This window comes from Nanorana parkeri, unplaced genomic scaffold, assembly GCF_000935625.1.
Source record: "Nanorana parkeri isolate BGI_ZX_2015 unplaced genomic scaffold, ASM93562v1 scaffold612, whole genome shotgun sequence".
Classification (NCBI taxonomy): Eukaryota; Metazoa; Chordata; class Amphibia; order Anura; family Dicroglossidae; genus Nanorana; species Nanorana parkeri.
The window spans coordinates 940,704-962,391 of record NW_017306880.1 but is presented as its reverse complement, the minus strand read 5'-3'; the positions used below and the strand labels follow the sequence as shown (position 1 = coordinate 962,391).

The 21,688-nt window shown below is 40.2% G+C and overlaps 1 protein-coding gene across 4 annotated transcripts in view; it reads left to right on the top strand.

Annotated features, from left to right (window-relative positions):
- Positions 1-21,688, top strand: part of TYSND1 (trypsin domain containing 1) — a 58,327-nt gene that overhangs the window by 17,304 nt on the left and 19,335 nt on the right. The window contains exon 6 of one of the 4 annotated variants that reach the window (XM_018562923.1): positions 8,346-8,355. The exons of the other annotated variants lie outside the window; for them this stretch is intronic. The gene's annotated coding sequence lies outside the window, so the exon portion shown is untranslated. Of the gene's footprint in view, positions 1-8,345; positions 8,356-21,688 lie in introns of those variants that run through there. 4 annotated transcript variants of the gene reach the window in all.

The following is a 21,688-nucleotide window of genomic DNA, read 5'->3' as shown; positions in this document are numbered from 1 at the left end:
TTACATCCATTTTGTAATGCTAGTTGCCTGGCTGTTTAGCAGACTCACTGGTTTCAGTACCCTCCAAATCGCTGATCTTGAACAATTATGTTGATATGGTACGATAAGTCAGAAGATATTATTTGTATACTTACAGGGACCCAAAGTATTCATGCATTTTTTTCCACTGCACACTACTTCCCAAACCCCCATTTACCTCTGCAACTCTTACAGTCGTGATCCTTTGCATTCCTATCTTGGATCACACACATTCTACACCGCTTGGGTGTTTTTCTGTTTATTTGTTCAACTAATAAACTGGCTTGTTAGACTAGGGAACAAGAAAATGTCTACAACTGTGCATTCTGACATTTTTGTGGTGCTTGTAGCCTTACAACTTGCTGACGTAAGGTAGTGTAAGGTAAGCTGCGGACAGTGCAGAACCAAGTTACATTGTTAGGTTGAAAAAGACACAAGTCCATCAAGTTTAACCTATAGAGATAGGTAAAAAAAAAACTTAAAAGAGAACACTATGCCCTCAGTTATCCACCGTTGATCCAGTGAAAGTAAAAAAAAACCCCGATAAAGCATGGTTCAATTTGCTCCAACAGAGGAAAAAATTCCTTACTGACCCCATAAGGCAATCAGATATGCACTTTGCAGTGCCTTAAAGTTAATAATTTGGCACCAAGATCACTATATGGACCATTTATGTATTTATTAGTTCAGTTCATCTTTCCTCAAAGCTGAGCTCCTCCATGCCTCTTAAGAGTTTAGTCACCCTTCTATGCACTTCCTCCAGTTCCACAACATCCTTTTTGTCAACTGGTGCCCAAAACTGAGCTGCATATTCCAGATGAGGTCTTACTAATCCTTTGCTCAGGGCCAGGATTATGCCTCTCTCTGGAGTCCATACCTCTTTTTAATACAAGAATTGCTTTACATTTTTACGCAAACACAATCATCATGTTTCTGAGATGCTCCCAAGTCTCCCAGCTCAGCTTCCCTGAACTTCCTGTCCACTACAAGATCACAAAGGACAGTGCAGGCTCCAGCAACTGTTCATCTACTGGCTTGGAGAGGGGAAGAGGGGGCCAGGGGGGAGGGAAGTAGCTTGATTTGCTGTGTCTGTGTGTTTGTAAAGACACACACATCTTACTAGCACACACAAGGGTGACTGCATAGCACTCGGTTTGAGAAAGGAGTCACTCTAAATCAGGATGTAAGGGCCAGTGCTCAGGGGACCAGCTGATTCTGCTGGAAACTAAAGCTTTTAAACATCAAGGAGCAGCATCCATTGTAAGCGATTTCATAAGCATTTAAAATAGCTCAAAATTCTTTTGACTTTAATATCAGTATAAGCTGATGGTCGCTAAAGCGACCATCAGCTTATAGTAGAACTGTAAATGCCAGGTCCGTATGGCATACTGACCTGGCCAGCTGGAAGCACTTTTGTAGGTCCGTATGCCATACGTCCTTGGCAGCGAAAGGGTTAAACCTCATTTGTCATATAGATGCCCAATCACACAGTGCATTCAGGTCTGCTTGTATGTTGGAGACATCTTATAAGGAACTTATTCCACTACATAGCTTGGTGTCATCTGCAAACGCAGAAATTGTAATTTTAATCCCCAACTCTATATCATTTATAAGTAGATTAAACACTAAGGGACCCAAAACTGAACCTTCGGGGACACCACTAACAACCTCATACTATTCAGAGTATAAATCATTGATCACCACTCTCTAAATACACTTTTTAAGCCAGTTTTCTATCCAATTACAGACTGAATGCTCTATACCTACAGACCTTACCTTTTACATAAGCCTCCTGTGGGGAACTGTGTGAAATGCTTTTGCAAAGTCCAAATATATCATATCCACAGCCATTCTTTTGTCTAATTTATTGCTTACTTCCTCATAGAAATAGAGTAGATATATTACCTTTGACACAAATGTGTCATGGAGCACGGGTTGGGAAATGATGCCCTAAAAACAAAACTTTAAGGCATTGTAGCTTGTATATATGGAAACATAGGTTTTGGGTTAAATGAACTTTTTAAGATCCATTTGTCTGTGTCAACTCTCACATTTTACATGCACTTTTCATATCCTTTTTAAGTATTTTAAACATGTTTTTCATGCAATACTACACATTTTCCAGGCGATGGAATCGATCAAGTAGAAACATGAATGTAAAAGCATGTATTAAGCATTTTTGTGAGGTTTTTTTTCTTGTATATAGCAGGTGCATTTTTGTTAAATTCAGCTTAATGCTTTAAAAAATATATATACATACTGATTCTCAACGCACTTCCATGGATATGGCAATAACTAAACTTGAAGTGCAAGCGGCCATAAAATCATTAAAGCCCAACAAACGGCCTGGACCTGACGGCTTTACTGCAGGTTATAACAAAAAAATTATTGACTTACTGACCACACTACTCACTGATGCATTAAATACCCTCCGGGTGGGTGGCAGATTCAGACAGGAGTCCCTAGCGGCCACAGTATGCATGATTTCAAAGCCAAATTCAGATGATACTAACTGGTCAAATTTCATACCAATATCACTTCTGATTATCGGTATTAAAATCTTGGCCAAAATTCTGGCAACTAGATTAAATGGAATAATAGGTTAGCTTGTCCACAGGGATCAAGTAGGCTTTATGCCGCGCCGTCAAGCTGGAGATAATGTCCGCAGAACCTGCCTCCTGATAAATTTAATCAGAAAACGTAATATTCCGTCTTATTATGCATATCTTATCACTAGATATGCATAAGGCGTTTGATTCCCTGTCATGGTCTTACCTATTCGACATGCTGGGGGTTAGGTAAGGAATTTTGTACCTGGATCTCGACACTCTACTTTCAACCGGTAGCATCAGTGAAATATGCAGGCTACAAATCCACACCCTTTCCAATTCACAGAGGGACGCGGCAGGGGTGCCCCCTCTCCCCCCTCCTATTCGCCCTAGCAATAGAGCCTCTAGCTGCACTAATACGTGCACACCCAGACATTACAGGTATTTCAGTAGCAGGACAGCAACACAAAATCTGTCTCTTCGCAGATGACATTTTGCTCTACATCTCCAAACCGCACTTATCTCTCCCCAATCTAATTGGGGAGATGTCCATACTCTGGAACCCTTCGTTTCTTCCAGGTCTTGAATCCCCCTTTTCATGAGCTGTAAGCCATAATCATCAAAATTATGACAAATCACGGTTTGAACTATCTTGCTTTGCATGTAATGAGTCTATCTCATATATTAGTTTCACCTTTTAAGTTGCATTAGTGAAATAAATGAACTTTTGCACGATATTCTAATTATTCGAGTTTCACCTGTATAACTTTCCCTCTAATGAAATATTTAGATATCTCCAAATTAAACACTATATCCAATCACAAATAAAATTCCCAATAGCTTCTTTGCGCATGTCTCCCTTTGAAAGAACATGCAACCAAGATCCCCATGCCCCAGGTTTAATCTCACAATTATACTCTTCCTTAAGCATCGGCACGGGCCCGCCTCATCATAAATATATGGACCGTTGGCACACTGATCTCAACCTCACGATCGACGAAGACACCTGGTCCCAAATATGAGACAGCACCAAGTCATGTTCCAAAAATGCAGTCACTCTTGAGGCTAACTATAAGGTGCTTCTTTGTTGGTACAGAGTGCCTACACAGTTGGTTTACTTTATGCCGGCCTGCGATGGCCTCTGCACCAGAGGTTGTGGTGAAAATGGTACATACTTACACATGTGGTGGTCGTGCCCGGTAGTGGCCGCATTCTGGCGAAAAGTATTCCAGATCATCTCTATACTAATGAACAGGCATATCTCTCCCACCCCACTAGACGCTCTTCTTAATGTAAAACCGATAGGTCTCACTACCCTACAATTCAAATTGATGCTACAAGTGTTGTCAGCAGCCAAACGCACAATAGCCAGAGCCTGGTTGTCGCAATCCCTATCTATTTCAGAAGTTAAAAGCAAAATTAATTGGACGTTCTACAATTAAAACCTTTCGGCCCGCTTACTAGATTGTGTGCCTAAATTTGAAAAACTCTGGAACCCATGGGTCTCTCTCTTACTTCCCCCGTCGTTTGATCGACAACTATTAACCCTTTGATATTGGGTCTCCCCAACCTGGCACTCCCCTGCTCGGTGTCTCCATCCGATAAAATGAAGATAGCGCTCATCCCACGCCCACCCTTCCCCTCCTGCTCCGATTCATTTTTCTTTCCTCTTAGCTCTACTCTTTCTTGTTCACCTATTGATCCTCTAGATCTTTCTTAGTTTAAATAGGTTTATCTGACAAGCGCATAGCAATATTTCTTCTTTATGTTGGCCCAATAAATGGTCAGTTCACTCAGTAGCCAATACATGATTGTTTGCCCTGTCATGATGTCAAATGTTGTATTATGCTACTATCATATTTCATTCCACGAGAGGTATGGCGGCCTCATGGGCCAGTTATGCAAGAGTGCCAGTCGATGCCATTTGCAAAGCAGCCAGTTGGAGCACTCTGAACATTTTTCTCCGGCATTATAAGATCGATGTTCGTTTTGGCACGGAGGATTCCTTAGGTGTATCTATTCTTTCAGCGGCCTTCTCTAAAGGGGGTGTCGTTTAGTCACATTAAATACTTTTTGCAGATTCGTTTGTCTGGTTGAGTTTTTCCCTCCCAGGGCATTGCTTTCACATCCCACAGTAGGCTGACATGAGGAGGGCCAGGAATACGGAAAATTGTTATCATACTTACCGTAATTTTCCTTTCCTGGCTCCTCCTCATGTCAGCCTGACGGTCCCCCCCATTTTTCTGTGGCCGTCGCGAGTACTTGTTAGGGAACATAGGAGGTAAGGGGAGGCCACCTTTTATTCTCTAGTAGGGAGGTCCTACGGGGGGTCAAGAGGGCGGAGATGACCCACAGTAGGCTGACATGAGGAGGAGCCAGGAAAGGAAAATTACGGTAAGTATGATAACAATTTTCCGTAATATATACAGGGGTGTGAGAGATACCATTGACATTGTATATCAGAAATGTCACCAGCACAGCAATGGATAGTGTTCAAAAATAAAGCGTCTTTTATTCTTATTTTTGAACACTATCCACTGGTGTGCTGGTGACATTTCTGATATATATTGTGAAGTGCGGTGCCATCCGCAGTCACTTCAGCACCTATCTTTCAGCACAAGGGGCATTCGGTAAGGAGTGCGGCAGTTATCTACAGCAATACCTGGACAAAAGAGACAGTTCCGAAGCCAAAAGGCTAAGGGCTGGAAGTCATGGAGGGCTTTTTAGGGAATTCTAGAACCTTCACAGACGCTTTTACCGTAATTTTCCTTTCCTGGCTCCTCCTCATGTCAGCCTGACGGTCCCCCCCATTTTTCTGTGGCCGTCGCGAGTACTTGTTAGGGAACATAGGAGGTAAGGGGAGGCCACCTTTTATTCTCTAGTAGGGAGGTCCTACGGGGGGTCAAGAGGGCGGAGATGACCCACAGTAGGCTGACATGAGGAGGAGCCAGGAAAGGAAAATTACGGTAAGTATGATAACAATTTTCCGTAATATATACAGGGGTGTGAGAGATACCATTGACATTGTATATCAGAAATGTCACCAGCACAGCAATGGATAGTGTTCAAAAATAAAGCGTCTTTTATTCTTATTTTTGAACACTATCCACTGGTGTGCTGGTGACATTTCTGATATATATTGTGAAGTGCGGTGCCATCCGCAGTCACTTCAGCACCTATCTTTCAGCACAAGGGGCATTCGGTAAGGAGTGCGGCAGTTATCTACAGCAATACCTGGACAAAAGAGACAGTTCCGAAGCCAAAAGGCTAAGGGCTGGAAGTCATGGAGGGCTTTTTAGGGAATTCTAGAACCTTCACAGACGCTTCAAAATTGTGTAAAAATATCATATTTTATTAAAGACATTAAAAATACAAAACATAAAAACACACAGTATATGCATATTGGTGCTCAGCCTCAACTTGGTAAGCATGAACCTTGTATACTCATATACAGAGATAATGACAAGTTATGATCCGTGAGTCCTTAGTTGGAATCAAAGGACCGTTACTGTTGTAGAAAACTCTCTACGCGTTTTGCCGCAGCCATGGCTTCATCAGGAGGAACATATTATGTGGGTGATTGTAACCATAAATGAATATAGCAGCAGCTATTCTCCCATTGAAGTGAGCAAAACAGGACTGTAGAAGCTTCAATACTCACAACCTAGATTCCCCCTAGGGGGCCGCAGGAGAAAACCGAGCAACTAGGAGAGGACTGCAATGGAGATGATGCCTGTTGATTCAAATAGCATAGCATATGTGTTGAGGCTTTCCAAGATGAGCAGCAAATGCGATACCATTGACATGTCATAAATCACATAATTTATTCTGTAATCGGTATTAAGTTTGAACAGAGACCTAAGTAGCTTGTGGCTGGTCAAATACAGGTATTGAATTCTAAAAGTGGATCCATTAAACTACATATGATCTCTTGATAATGTTTTGTTGGTTCCCTTCATTGGACCTCATCATAACCCAATGGATTTTTTATTTCCAGTTTACTCCCAAAATCACCATCTATGATATTCACTGAGTGCTAACAAGCTTGAAACACTTAACACAGTTGCATGCAAGCATGATACATGGCTGTACATATTAGGCTGTATATTTAATGTAAACTAGCAGCTTTGTCAGTTCAGATGTACCCTTCGGCCTAATTTCATGGCTTGAATAACTTTGTTAACAAATCCCTTCTTGATGAATATACCTGTTATTTGTGACTGAATTGGTAATATAGGAATACCTGCTGTGCTATAAATCTTTAAATATACATCTTAGTGAAACATAAAAAATGTTGCATTTTGTCAAACTCGGGATACACAGCCCACACACTAAATAGCTCTAATCTCAATCCTGGCAGCCATTTTTTGGCAGCATCTAGCTAAATCCCTTTACATTCTAGTATTTTCTTCTGAAAATCTTGTTTAAGCCTGTAGGAATGCAGGTCAAGTGGTCACTAGTACTGAGCAAGACCCAATCTCTGAGTTCATGGAAGCCCCTACCTCATACATAAAGGCATATTCACAGGAAGTTCACTACTATTTTTCAGGATGAATTAAAGACAAAAGTAGATTTTTCTTCAGAGTCCTGTTAGGCACAATTAACATTTCCAGATGTTCCATAGTTCAGGTGAATTTTAGTGTATGCTCCATGAAAATGTATAGTTTTTTTCATTGTCTAGATTGTACACTGCCACCTCCATATTAACTACTATTTATATTACGCCGACAAATATAGAATTGTTTATTTGGTCTTGGAAAAACACCCGGCAATATGATTTACAGTGTAATAATGCAGGAGGGGGCTGATTTGCTTCCTCCACATTAAATCTGCTCCTGCTGGTCAAAGATAATAATTTCTTGGCACCTGGTCAATTTCATTTGGTTCTGTGCTTGTTATTGAATACACTAGTGATGACAAGGCAGCCATAACTGAGTCCTGTTACAATGTGAGGTTTAGGAGCTAATGCTGTCCTGGAAATATTGCAACCAACTAAACCAAAAAGTTTGCTTAGTTTACTTCTTTAATTTTAAGTATATAATCCAGAGGCCCCTGACCAGTTTGTAGTGTGCTCTCAGCCATACTAAGTGAAAGCGGTTGAGTGACAGGCAAATTGGACATTATTCTGAATATCCATCTGCACATTTAAATAGCTCAGAAATTATTTGCAGAGCAACAAATGACTTGCAATAAGCAGATTACATACAGTGGTTCCTCTATAGCGGTTTCTAGCAACACTGAATAAAATACAAATTCTGATCAGGTAGACTATGTATCCTTTATATATTGCATAGACTAGGTTTCATGTTTGATTGAAGTCTTTTCTAAGTGCACTTCTTCTCACCTGCTACCTTAAAGCTGTATTAACAGCCCTGGAAGGATGGATAAAAAAAAAAAAAAGAATGACACACTCTTTAACAGAAGATGATGCTGTGTGCTCTTTCATGTTTATATAACCAAAAGCTTAGGTATTTGGTCACATGATCTCTGCAGGAGTGGAGGATCAATTAATGTGTAATCTTATCATTCCCTGAACCCTTTACTGGGCTTTTATGAGTAGCACTAGAAAAAGCTTGGAGCACCAGGAATGGTAAGCATTCTATAACTCCTATTTATCCATCCTACAAAGACATAGACTGGTGCTAACATTTAAGAAAGAGGGCTAGTTAATAGTAATTATTTCACATGGAGTCAATGTCTTGACCGTTTTCAAGATTGGGCACCAGTTTAGGCTATATTATACATCTAATAAAGAAGCAGAACTTGCGCTTATGGAAGGAAACAGAAGGAGAAAAACCGGATTAACTAGAAGCTGCTGAACTTAGGCGGTGAGCCTTAAAGGTTAATTGGTGCAGAGTACAGCGCTAAAAGTCTCACAGTGTTAACCTCAAAATAGTGATGTATAAAAGGAAATTGCAATAAATTAACAAACTTGCTGGGTATCATAAATTATCCCAAAAAAATCACTGTGTATCATAAAGTATCAAAGACAATTCTTGTGTGTAAGGTGAAACAATAGTAATAGAATTGCAACTGTGACAGAATATATGCAAACAAAAATATATGTACTTTCAGTTCACCCAGACCAAGCAACAATCTAGACTTCTCCTCAAGGAGACTAAGTGTATGAAAAAATGTAAAAACTTATTTGTGTGTGACTATATAATAAACTATATATAAAATATATGTTGAGCAATTTCAGTGGAAGTCATCTAAGTCCCAAAAATGTGCAAAAAGAGGTATCAAGCGTATACCATAGCAGTATATAAAGAACCACTTAATTTCTTCCAGAAACGAATTAATAGTGAAGTTCAAAAGAGATTTGTGAAGTTCAAAAAATGTGTATGTATGTCCAAAATACGATCCTCCCATAATACAATAAGCAGAACGAAGAGCCCCTCTAGGGTATGCACTCACCACACTTCAGATGTCATAAAGCCATATATCTCCCTGAGATGGGAGCCGCAGTTCACCGTCCGAGCTTTCAGATCTTTAGTCCGCCGTGGTGGGTCCCACCAGAATGGAAGCCGCCGCTCCCCTCGCTGGTTTCTCCTTAACGGCCACCACAGATTTTACATATGTCCCTCGATCCAAGCCAGGAAGAAAAAGAGCAATACGCTCATAGTGTACCCAATAGAAAATGTATTAAATAAAACAGCGCTTTAAACAAATTAGTACAAAACAAAAAAAGCCGGCAAGTCAGTTAAAACTTAACTAATCAGACTGACAGTGTGACATAAATGCAGACCCGCCCCCGACGCATTTCGTCGTACAGACATTCTCAAGGGATGGTGGATCTACATGAGACACACTTCAGTCTGCCCTATATATTCTAGAGGACAATCACTCCAGTGTTTGTGCTGCACACGGAGAATCGGTAAATATCAATGATACTTACTGATCCTCCGCTCGTCCACGCACACAGCCACTGTCATCCTGAAACTGACAGGAGGACAGCGGCTTGCCCCATAGCGACCGCATCGTTCGCTATGGTGGTAGTTCCGCCACTGTATATATAAATATATATATATATACAGTATATATAAATACAGTTGCTATAGGGGCCTCAGTGCTCCACAAAACCTTGTACTATTTATTAAAAAGTATTACTTTGGCAATCATTTTGCTACATTTTTCACTCTGAGGTATCTATCGTTACATATGATTGCCATTGTTACATGCAGTACTGTAACATTCATTTATAGTACAAAATCAGTGTTGTTCTGTTTGCCAGATTTAAACTAGTCAATCAAATATGTAATATATTTGTTTTTTGCAAACACTTTGTATATTGCAAAGGTTATCTAATATTGTTTAAAGCAATTGTGTTACCACTGATTTTGCCCTGTTTGTAGATTAATAACATGCAGACTTTGAAAAGTGCCATATATAAACAGCTTCTGGAAATAATTGATGTTTAACTGGCACAACTGCATTGTTTATCTCCCTGTGCATACTTTGGTAATAGTATGGATTGTAATCATGATTGTTGGCAAATGGAAAAAAAAACCATACCAAGCAATTCTAATGAATGTTTTTAATTGTAAAGCACTTCAATTAATCTCCCTACTGGAAATACAGCTGCCATTACTAATCTGAATAAGGTGGTCACTTGCCTGCCAGGTTTGCCATAATGAGTGCATGCAAACAATTATGCCCAGAGTGTCATGGTTGCAATGCCCCAGCAGTGGATTGTACGCTTTGATTGGAAGTTCTTGCTTTGAAAACCCTGAGGAAAAAACAGCATAAAGACTGAGTGAACCCTTTAGGGACTTTCATAAACCTTTATTTTTTAAAGTACATCTAGAGGCTCATGTATTACAGTCTAAACAAGTACCAAATCCAGTTACTATGTCATGCAAAAGCATCATAAAGTAGCAAAAGAAAACCTCCTTTACTTCCCTGACTGAGCCAAATCCTCCTTTTTTGTGTTGAATGGAGTGGGGAAGGATACGTAGTTTGGTCAGGTGTTTATTGCTATTATTGTCCCTTCTGACAAGATTTACCCTTATTTTCAGTGAGGACAGGAACTGATGGGAAATCTGTCCAATTGAGAAACAGGCAAGAACATATTCATGGGAGTGAATTAATTACATTTTTTGAAAGGGTTTATATTAATAACTGTAATCAGGGCTAGACTAGAGCAGAGACCGTAGAGGCACCTGCCTTGGGTGCTGTGCTGCAAAGGGTGCAACTGTGATGGGAGCCTTGTCTGCATCTGCATCACCCAACCCTGTCCTACACCATGCAGGATTGAGCTGGTATTCCCCAAGTACAAGGTAAGGTGCAGGACCATGTTGATAAATAGATTATAGGTAAAAAGTCTTACAAGGGCCCAAATAGCCCAGGTTCGGCAGCTATTCAAAAGGTACGTGACCCTCCCTATATAGAAATCCATACGTAATCAACCCGCAAATGCTCCAAACACAAATCTCAAGAGTCCAGGACTGTATTTTAATTTACCAACATTGTTGGCGGGAAAACAGCCAACAAGTTTTTGGGGCCAAATGATCCCCCTTAATCAGGGCTTCTGTAAACAGATCACAGTGCCCATGAAGCTCTGGTGATTACACAGGAAGAGTTGCATTCTCCCTGTGTAGTCTGCAGGACTGAGCTCTCAGTTTGACAGCACAGGTCCTGCTATGTATTCATGTAAAAAATGAAAAAAACAGACAAATACATGAATCATTTTTAAAACAACATTTTAGCCCTTTATTAACCATTAGTGAACCCTGATTTTAATTAACTCCTTCCCTTTTTCCCCCCAAACATTTCTATGTTAAAAAAAAACACTTTGTACCACAAACATGATTGAAATGTTGAACCCCTATAGTTCAATCTATAGTTTGATTTTTTTTAATTCCAAAATGTGTAATTTAACTTTATTTAACCCTAATTAGTTTTTATCACATCCATCATCCCCTTTCCTTAGTTTTTGTGTGTTCTTTCATTGTTTGCATTGTTTAAATTTGTATTTGTTTTTTAGCCACTTGCTGTCCAGAGCAATTTCTTACTATTTGCACACACGATAAAATAAACATTTTTGGCTAGAAAACAGCTTCAGACCCCCAAACAATTATATGTTTTCTGAAAGCAGAGGCCCTGTAGAATAATAAAATGCTAGTTGCAATTTTTTTATGTCGCCCGGTACTTGCACAAATTTTTATCAAACCAGTATTTATAGGATAAAATAAACTTAATTAAAATTGAGTGCACAGAAACAGAATCTAATACCCAATTTTTTGATAAAATATAAATGATGGGGTCACGTCAGGTAAATAGATACCAAAAATGTCAAGCCTTAAAATTTCATTCACCCGTGAAAAACTTTACTACCCAAAATTTTCCATAGGGAACATTTTAAACACTTTTACCGCTCATCAGTTTAGTGCTAACAGTGATTAATGGCTCTAGAATTATTGCTCTCACTCCGACGATATGTAATATGTGTAGCACAATTTTTGCACTGCCGCGTGTTTGCTTGTGTTTGTGCGTGCATGTGGGGGGTGGCGACTTTTTATTTTGCATTTTTTTTTCTTATATGTTACTTTTTGTTGACCCCTAATGTCACCTAGGGACCCCAAAGAAGCTGAGGAAGCAGAGATCTGCTTCCCCAGCTTCTCCTGGGTCTAAGAGCCGGAGAATGGAAATAGTGACACCAGAAGTGATGTAATACACATCACTTCCGGGTTCAGTGATCGTTGCGGCGAGACCTGCCAAGCTGGTCACGGGCCCCGCACGGGGACAGCGGATCCCAGGGAAGCGATGGCGGCCCGGCAGGGGGGGGGGAGGGGACAGCGCCTCTTGATACAAACGATCTGGGAGCTGTATAGATGTCGGATTGCTTGTACATTAACAGCCATCGCTGGCTATTAACAATGACACCAAGAACACGGCTGCAGCACCAGCCGTGTTCTTGTTTTAACCACTTCTGCGGGCCGCCGTATATAGACGTATTGCGGCCCGAAAATGGTTAAGCACCAAATTAAAAAGCTTGTGGGAGGGGTATGGGGGCACATTTTAGCATCCTTTAGCATCCCTGGGTGCCAAAGGACTTTGTCCTGGCTCTGACTGTATCTCCCTGTCCTGTTGACGACCCCTGAATCCCATGTTGCTTGAAATGAGACGGGAACTTCCCTGAAATAAGGTTTTGCAGGTTGGGATGTCTGCTGTGGTGTCACAGGGACAGAAAGTGAAGGAAAACCTCCCAATGGAGCCTCAGACAGAAATAAGAAGCTTGTGTTAGGCTTTAAGTGCATGTCAGTGCATATTCATGTGGCTCCTATTTTAAGTATATATGGTGAGGTATGGTATCTTCTTATATCTGCTTAATCAGAAGAACACAATAGAACAAGCTAAGGTTTCCATCTGCAGATCTAACAGCATTCTCTGTTATGTAAGTGACACATACATTGTCAGACCTTCACACAGCTGTTCCAACATTATTTGTCTAGCAACAGTTTCCATCTCAGCATTACCAGCATTATATTTTCTCCAGACAGTGAGCTTTGAGGGATTTGTTCTTGGGACATGTTCTCAAATCACTGCAGTTGAGTGTGAGCTAACAACAGCTCATTTGTCAGTTATCAAAGCTCTTCACACTTGATCTCACTTTAATGGGCCAGTGAGACAGACTGTCTGGGCGGTTTCAGATAACTGAAAGAGGTGTCGTTGGCCACGTTAGCACTCAGCAAAGATGTTTGCAAGATGATGTGTTTGACTCTGATGCCAACACTTAATGCCTGCAAAGTACAAGTAGTAGATCTCCACAGGAACTTGCAACAATGTACATAGTTATCTGCAGGTTATAGTGGCAGAGATTGTTATCTGCCCAAAATTACTTTATTTTATCTTTTTCATGCCTTGAAGTGAAATATACATTTTCTGATATCTCCCTGACATCACACCAACGGGTTAACCTCTTACTCTTCCAGGACCATGCACCAATACATTGAAAAGCCCTCCTAAAGAAAGTGATCCTCTTTTTTTCCCTCCTCCTCAGGCTGAGACCCTGCAGAGCCCCCCTGAGACCCATACAGCATGGGCGCTGTATCCAGCGACTGACGGGTTACGCAAAATGTCTTAACCAGGAAGGGGTGGGGAAAATTTAGATTGGGGGAGTGCCCGCGATTCATCTTCCCTAGAGCAACCCCAAACCAAAATAAACCATTGCTTGTGGCATAGGCTGCCTGGGAGTGGGGCACTGTTGTGCATAATTCCTGGATTTCAACTAAAAAAACACTATTTTATGAGACAATTTCCATTTGTTCTAAATCTTTGGGGACATATTGTAGATAAAAATAATTTTATTTCAACACAAACTTTCACTTGTTATTAGGTCTATAGAGTGCTAAAAAGTACTATACATGTAATGCGCTTAAACTTTATAGTGTATTTCCACTTTTGCAGTCAAATTTGACAAACCCCCACTATGTTTGTTGTGTGTTCCCATTAACACAACAAACCTAAAAATCATTGTATGTATTGAAATTCCGGTTCTTGATCTGGGATCCAATGAGTAAGTGGCAGGAAAGTCATAAGAACTGTTTGGATATTTGAATCAGTTGCACTGAATTTTAGACATGTGCGATTCGTTTCGTTACGAATCGAAATTCGTACGAATTTTCTTGAAATTCCGAATTTCGGAGCATCCGAAATCCGAATGGCAGTTTCCGAATTATATCCGAAATACGAAATTCCGTTAACGAATTTCGGATCCGAATTTCTTTGAAACAGGAACTAATATTACCCCTGTAAATGAGGTTGAACAGCATGACAAGATTTTTTTTAAATCCGAGATACGGATCCGCTGCTGCTGATGCATTACAATACACAGTTACACACACAGGCAGGAAATACGAAATTCCGTTGACGTATTTTCGTTCCGTTACGAACATTCGTTATATTAAAGTTAAGAAGCAAAGTACATTTATATTGGAGTTGATGGTATTTTTTTTTTAAATACGAAATGCGAAATTCGGATACGGAATCCGTTAACGGAATTCGTATTTCGTTTTGGTTGACCAATCAGAGATTCTCTTCTGCTGCTGAGAGTTGCATTACAAATACAGGCAGTAAATACGAAATTCCGTTGACGTATTTTCGTTCCGTTACGAAAATTCGTTATATTGAAGGTAAAAAGCAAAGTACATTTATATTGGAGTTGATGGTAGTTTTTTCAGCTAAGCAGATTTTTTTTTTTTTTAAGTAATGCTTTGTGAATGGGAACATATAACAGATATAAAGTAGGTGTTATCTCCATCTGGCAGCAAAAGTAGAAATACACTGTTGCTTAAATGACAATGACAATGAAGTGACAATAAAGCCCTCACTTCAAAGTAAATAACTCTCCTGCTGCCCCAAGCGTTGCTCTAATATGTAGAAATCGCCACCTGAAGTCACTTTGGAAGCCAACACTTCCAGGAGTGTTAATGTTTCCTCCAGTCCACCCTATTTCACTACGAAATACAATAGTGACCTGAATGTTGGCGAGGGGGACCATGAGATTGACACTCCGGGAAGTGTCAGTTTCAAAAGAGACTTCAGATGGCGATTCCTCTTTATTAGAGCAGTGTTCAGGTCCGCAGGAGAGGTAGCTTTCTTCTTTCAGGAAAACCTTATATTGCCACTACCATTTTTGCAACAGAATCACTTTAACTATCTTAAGAATGTTTAAGACCTTGTGGTAACATACATGTTCTCAAAACACAAGTGTAGTTTCTGACCTTCCCAATTGAGTATATCTTTGGCTTTTGGACTCTGAGTCTCCTACTATTTTAGGCGAAACATTATGAGAATAAACTTTCCCTAATATTTGCACTTTAAAAGTGCCCCAAACAAAATGTAGTTGAACCTGTTACAACCCCTTTTTTATAGTCATGCTTTGGTTTGCCTCAGTTATGAAGGAACTGAAATGATGCAGCACACAAAGGTTTCTCCTGTTGTACAGTATGTTGACTGTCTCTGGTAGTACGCTATAGATAAGGCCCTCTTTTCACAGAATGCCTAGAACTGGTCACTTGTGCCATCACTATGATTATTGAGATGATTTCTGAAAGTGTATGTGATGAAATACAATGGAAACACAAACGCAGGACATACAATGGTGTTCTAGTATGTAGGACAACCCTTTTGATAGTATGATGTAAGGCCCTTAGACTGCTGGTGGGCTGACCTAGGGTTTGTTTTTACTGGGTGTCACAGTTTAGTCTTCTCATGGCAAGCAACAGGCAAACAGCAGTGAGAGTTAGTGCTCATGTCATGTGCAAATAGATTTTAGAATCTGACAAGCTGTCATTGCCGCAGGGAGGCAGAAGCTGTGACCAGCTGACTTTTCCTGCTAGATTCCCACATTTCAATTAACATATTTACAGCTTTGAGCATGCAGCTGGAGCCTGGCAGTGCTTACATAGTTGCACTGGAAATGCAGTAAGCAGCAAGACAGATCAGTCATTTATATTGATTAAGACACCAAACCTACACAATTGTTTTTCGGTACATCAGCAGTTTTTTCAGGTCATCCTTGTCTGAAGATTGTGGTTTGTGACCTTAGGTAGTCGTTAATCATCTACCCAATTTCCCTATTTTTTTTCATATAACTGTCATGCCCACATAATAGCAGGTATGGAGCAGATTACGTGATCTAGAAGCTGAAAAACCTAGTCTAAATCCAACAACCGAGGCATGAGAAGATAAAGTATAACATTTACATTAATTTTAATAACATCCTGTTACTAAAAATGGGGACTACTCATATTCTTCAGAATTTCCTCTCTGGCATTGTTTTCAAGAATTCTCTCTTTCAGTCTTTGTGCTTGTCACTTTTTCAGACACCGCTAGTCTCACATAATGGGCTCGTTCACACCTGGTGCCTTGCATTCTTTGTACAAAATCTACAGAGATTGGAAGATGCATTATTCACAACAGGGTTAGCTCATGTCAACGTGTTGTATAGAGGTATGTTGGAACAAAGTCCTGTCTGCTGCACATTTCCATTCAACCAGTCTGAGTATTCAAGGGAAATTAATATTTAAAACTGCATGGTATTGTACTCATTTAATACAGGTGCTGCTGGTGTGACAAATCTTGTTTGTTTATCTTTCACTCTTTTTAGACAATATCATCGTTTTAACAAAAAGTTCTTATCAAGGATACCCTAGATTAGTCATGGATGTTAGACACCAATAGGATCAGTCTTTGCAGTCATCATTGCATAAACCTACATGCTCACACCAGACAAGCATGGATATTTATGCACTTTGCCGATACCTTCGAGATGTGAAGATAGGTCATCAGCACACCAAAATGCAAAGCAAATATTGTTTATTGCAAATAACATCACATAGGTCAAAATAGTCAATGTTTCGGGGTTGTGTAGGGTTCCTTCCTCGAGACGACACAGTGACAGTGACATCACTGTGTTGCCTTGAGGAAGGGACCCTCTGCGGCCCCGAACTATTGGCTATTTTTATCTATGTGATGTTATTTGCAATAAACAATATTTGCTTTGCATTTTGGAGTGTTGGTGACCTATTTTCACATCTCTGAGGTTCTGTATGGTGCCATCAGTGGTAGTCACCTTGAGCACATATCTTATCTACAATGGCCTCAACACTGTATGGTGTGCAGCCGGAGCTTTTTACAATTTGCAGACATCTTTGTCACCAGGCTAACCTTTGAGAAATAATAGCAATTGGCCAAGAAAATGACTGATTCTTCTACATCATTGTTTGAGTTTGAAAGTGTCTGAACAGGTTGGAGTTAGCCCATAATCTTAGGATCATTTCCTTATCTGACCTTTATCATCTCCTTTCTAACGTTAGCCCATGTTCCCTTCTTTCCATCATTCCATTCTTGATTATCCAAGCTTCACTATATCATTATTATTTAGGAGACAGGTATCATGAAGTCTAAAAGGGGTTGATAATACGGTTATACATTATAGCTTGATATAAATATGGTGTATGACCTCCCTGGTCAATAGACATTATTTACATTAGAGTGGTTCCGGCCTTGGGTCTCCCGGGGGAACTTTGGAAATAAACTGAGGGCAATATGGCTATAGACTATATGACTATGGAGTGCTGGGTTGTTTAACATCATTATAGATGCCAGATGTTTGCTTTAAGGAACATGCCATTTCAAATTGAGCTTTCAATTACCCATGAAAGATTGTATTCTTTACAAAAGCTGCTTCTTGGACTAATATTGCCAGAAATAAATACACCTATAAAGCCGGAATGTTTTAGCTCTCTTCTGTCAGGCAATTTTCTTGCTTGTTTTGTTTTCTATCTTGAAAAAAATGGAATGGTTATTTACAACTTACGTGTGCAATTACTGCACCTGGAAGATTTGTTTTAAAGTGTAACTAAACCCAAGAACAGAAATGTATTATATTGCAGCTTATCAATCCTTCGATGTGATGGCTGCATTTCTTTTCTTTTTTTTTTCAGGTTAAAAATATTTTCAGGAGGTATAGAAAAAAACTGTTGCTCTTACCAGAAAATGCAGTGTCCTTGATACTCCCTATTAGCTGACCTGGAAACTTAAACCTACTTGGAAACATAAAACAGTTATCGTATTTGTGTGAACTACTTATTCCAACACCCCTACATAATGGTGATGAACAAAGTCAGACATATTTGGAGTCTAGTCTGGGTGGCAACCATGGTTCCCACCATAGATGCAGTGGAAGAGTGAGTGTTGCTACCCATCTACTAGCTTGGAGAAGGGAGAAAGAAGGGAGGAACAGGCAGCAGGGGGTTGTCCTGCCCTGCTGTTTAATGGTTTAATGAGATGTCATAGCCATTGCATAAGTAAAATCAAAAACAGAATGTATTAAACATATTCATACATAAATAAGATAAAAATGATTAAATCATCAAGAAAAACATAGATTCCCCCATATTGTCCTTGATACGCCGCCAAAAAATATACAAAAATACCAAAAATGACAATGTGTACATATCCAGATTGGTCTTGGGAAATTGGCAATAGACCCAGATTGTAATCTTTCTGGCTGACTTGCGTATCAAGTGTTGATCCCGACGCGTTTCGCTGTTTGCTTCCTCAGGGGACCAGAGGTAACTAATCTGATAATAATAATATACAATTACTTTTTTGATCCATCATGAACAAATTATTTACAGCATTTGTTAGAAACAATTCATAAGCCACTGATATGGTGATCATCCCAATAGACTTATGGCGCCCCAGCAACATGAGGACGCGCTACTCACCAAACACCAAGTGCTTGGGGAAAGACAGAGGTTCTAGGATGCAGAGGAGGAGCCGGGGGCCATGACTAACCTCCCAACAACCTCACACACCCATCCTGAAGCTTGAACCCCCCCCAAAAAAAACCCCACTCTACATAACCCACATAAAACCCATCAAGTATAAGGGTTATTCATAGTGTAAAATAGATCCGTGCTCACACTCAAGGATATTGTGAAAATAAATCATTTGGAAACATATGTATATAATAAAAAAACATCCTCCCCATATAGTGATATCAATACCAATAAATATATGTACAGGCACATGTTACATGTAGAGTGTGAACCCATAAATCAGAATACTGTGAATAAACCATTTCATCACTGCTTCTTTGGGGTGTCTAGGATGGGTGTGTGATGGGTATTTGATGTATAACATCCTTGCATAGATAGACTGAAGCTTCTTGGCATGCTTGTGGTGTAAATGGGTTAGGATGTTGGAAAACAGGAGGTGTGGTATAGTTATGATATGTAATTATCTACAATACACAAATGATTTTTAGAGTGCTACTACTGTATAGATAAACTCACGTTTGAGGTGTTCTTGTGTCTCAGGAGAAGGTCCTCTGTAATCCCTGTGTAGAACGTGAATTAACCAGGGTACAGGGTGAAGTGACAGTGGGGTGGATGGGTGCGTGCCTGGATGGTCTTTGGCTGGCAAGAATAGTCAAATGCTGGGGCTGTGCGGACTAAGCTGGCCAGGCCTGGCCGCAACAGCAGTGTGCGGTATCCGCAGGATGAATGTCAGCAAGTCGGACTGCACGGGAGGCTGCAATTGGGGACAAAGGGGCCGCGGTGTAGTTGAATCGGCTGAACTCCCTGAGCGTCAAAGAAGATGATGCTCAGAGATGGTGCTCAGTGCGTTCAGATAGCGCGTTCACCACGTATCTCAGCTTGACAAAGAGGCAAGGATAGAGTCTTGCCTCTCAGCTTGACAAAGAGGCAAGGAAAGAGGAAAGAAGAGCTCTTCACCACATATCATACAGGGCACCCTGTTCACCATAGAGCTTGCACACTGTTTTTTAATTTTTAATTTTTTAACCATTTGTGCCCACGTCCCCAAAAGTTGTTACTTCATGTAGTGCGCTTTTCCATTTGTTTTATATTTTTTATGTAATTATCTAGGTGTTCATATTTTCAGTAGTGTTTTGTATGATCTAACAGGTATCCACAAGGACCTTAATGTACTTTAGTAGCTCCTTATTCTTGGTGGAAAGTACAGGATTAGTGAAATAAAGACAAGTGGATTGGATCTTCTCCGGTTTTCTCCTCTTTTGTGGTTCCGGTGTCCCCGACACAGCATTGGATGGGAGGTTGTTGGGAGGTTAGTAATGGCCCCGGCTCCTCCTCTGCAACCTAGAACCTCAGTCTTTCCCCAAGCACTTGGTGTTTGATAAGTAGCGGGTCCTCATGTTGCTGGACAACTTCTGCAGTTTGTGATCATGTACTGGACAGGAAGTTCAGGGAAGCCAGCTGTTCATAAACATGATGACTGTAAGTGCTTGGGCTAAAATGTAAATAAAATGCTTTGTTGGGTAATGTTTATTAGTTTGATCTGAATTCATCATTGAAAGTGAATACTACTTTAATATCACTTTAACTACGATCTTATGAACTATGTGCATACCATTTGCAGTATATTAGCTACAAAAGAAAATGATAGGAAAATATAGAAAGCCCAGAGCACTTACCACACTTTGCTCAGTAGATGAGCTTAGCAAAGATTAGATCCTGTTCATCTGTTGTCCTAGGTTTTCACCCTACTTTGCATGATAGCAGGAATATCTTTTGATCAATCCTCTGCTTCTGGAAGATGCCAGATTCCTGTGGCTTAATGCTGACAGACAGTGTGAGAGCTTTCCCCACACATAGTTCATCCAATTCATCTTATTCTTCACTAAGGTGTTCCTGTGGTTTTATTCAAGTGCTAAAACCTCTGCCCAGCTCGGCTAATGCACCTGAATCAAACTTGATTTACGAACCCCCCATGGCGTCAGTGTCAGGACTGCTGTGTGTTGCGAATTGTGTCAACAGAAATCCTATCACATAAATCCACTTTCACTTGTATGTCCGAAGCTTGATGATTGTTATTAGGGGTGTATGTCACCAAATTTTCTGAATTGTGGATGCTTCCAAGCAACAGCAGAACTTGATTACTGCAATCAAAAGAACAATCATTATCTATGTTTTATATTAACATAGGATCACATCAGCTGATGACTAAATACAGGAACATTTAACTACATTTTAGCTTTTCATATAAAGCAAATAAAATGTCTCCCAAAAGAATGACCTTACTACTCATCATCACCTCATCATTGAATTTGTATGTATTCATACCTAGTGAAGCAAAGTAAGTCTGCTTTCTGGGTCCCTTGCCGGCACTTGATGTCACCACTGGGACTCCTATTCTGGATCCTTCGAGGATGCTGGACAGCCACAAATTAGGTGAGTAAAAGGGCATATCGTTTTTGTTTTGTTTTTTTAATGGCTGCAATTAAATTGAGGTAGGGGGGAGAGGGGAGGATGTGTGTGTGTAGGTTTTGTAGTATCACCACAGCTAGGGGGTCAAAGTTTGGCTACCTTCTGCTCTACAACTTAAATGTAAAATAGTGTAAGCCTAACCTAATTAAGTAACTATATACAAATATGTGAACAGGAGAGTATAGTGAACACTAGTGAAGGCTACATGGCCTATCTCAGGGCAGGTTTATCAATGGTTACAGCTGTAAACCTTGCCAGTGTAATGGTTGTTAAAATGGCCACTTGTCTCCATCAGAAGGCTATGTGACAAAGTAGATACCCAATTGGGAAACAGGGTCACTGCGTTGCTACCCTATAACA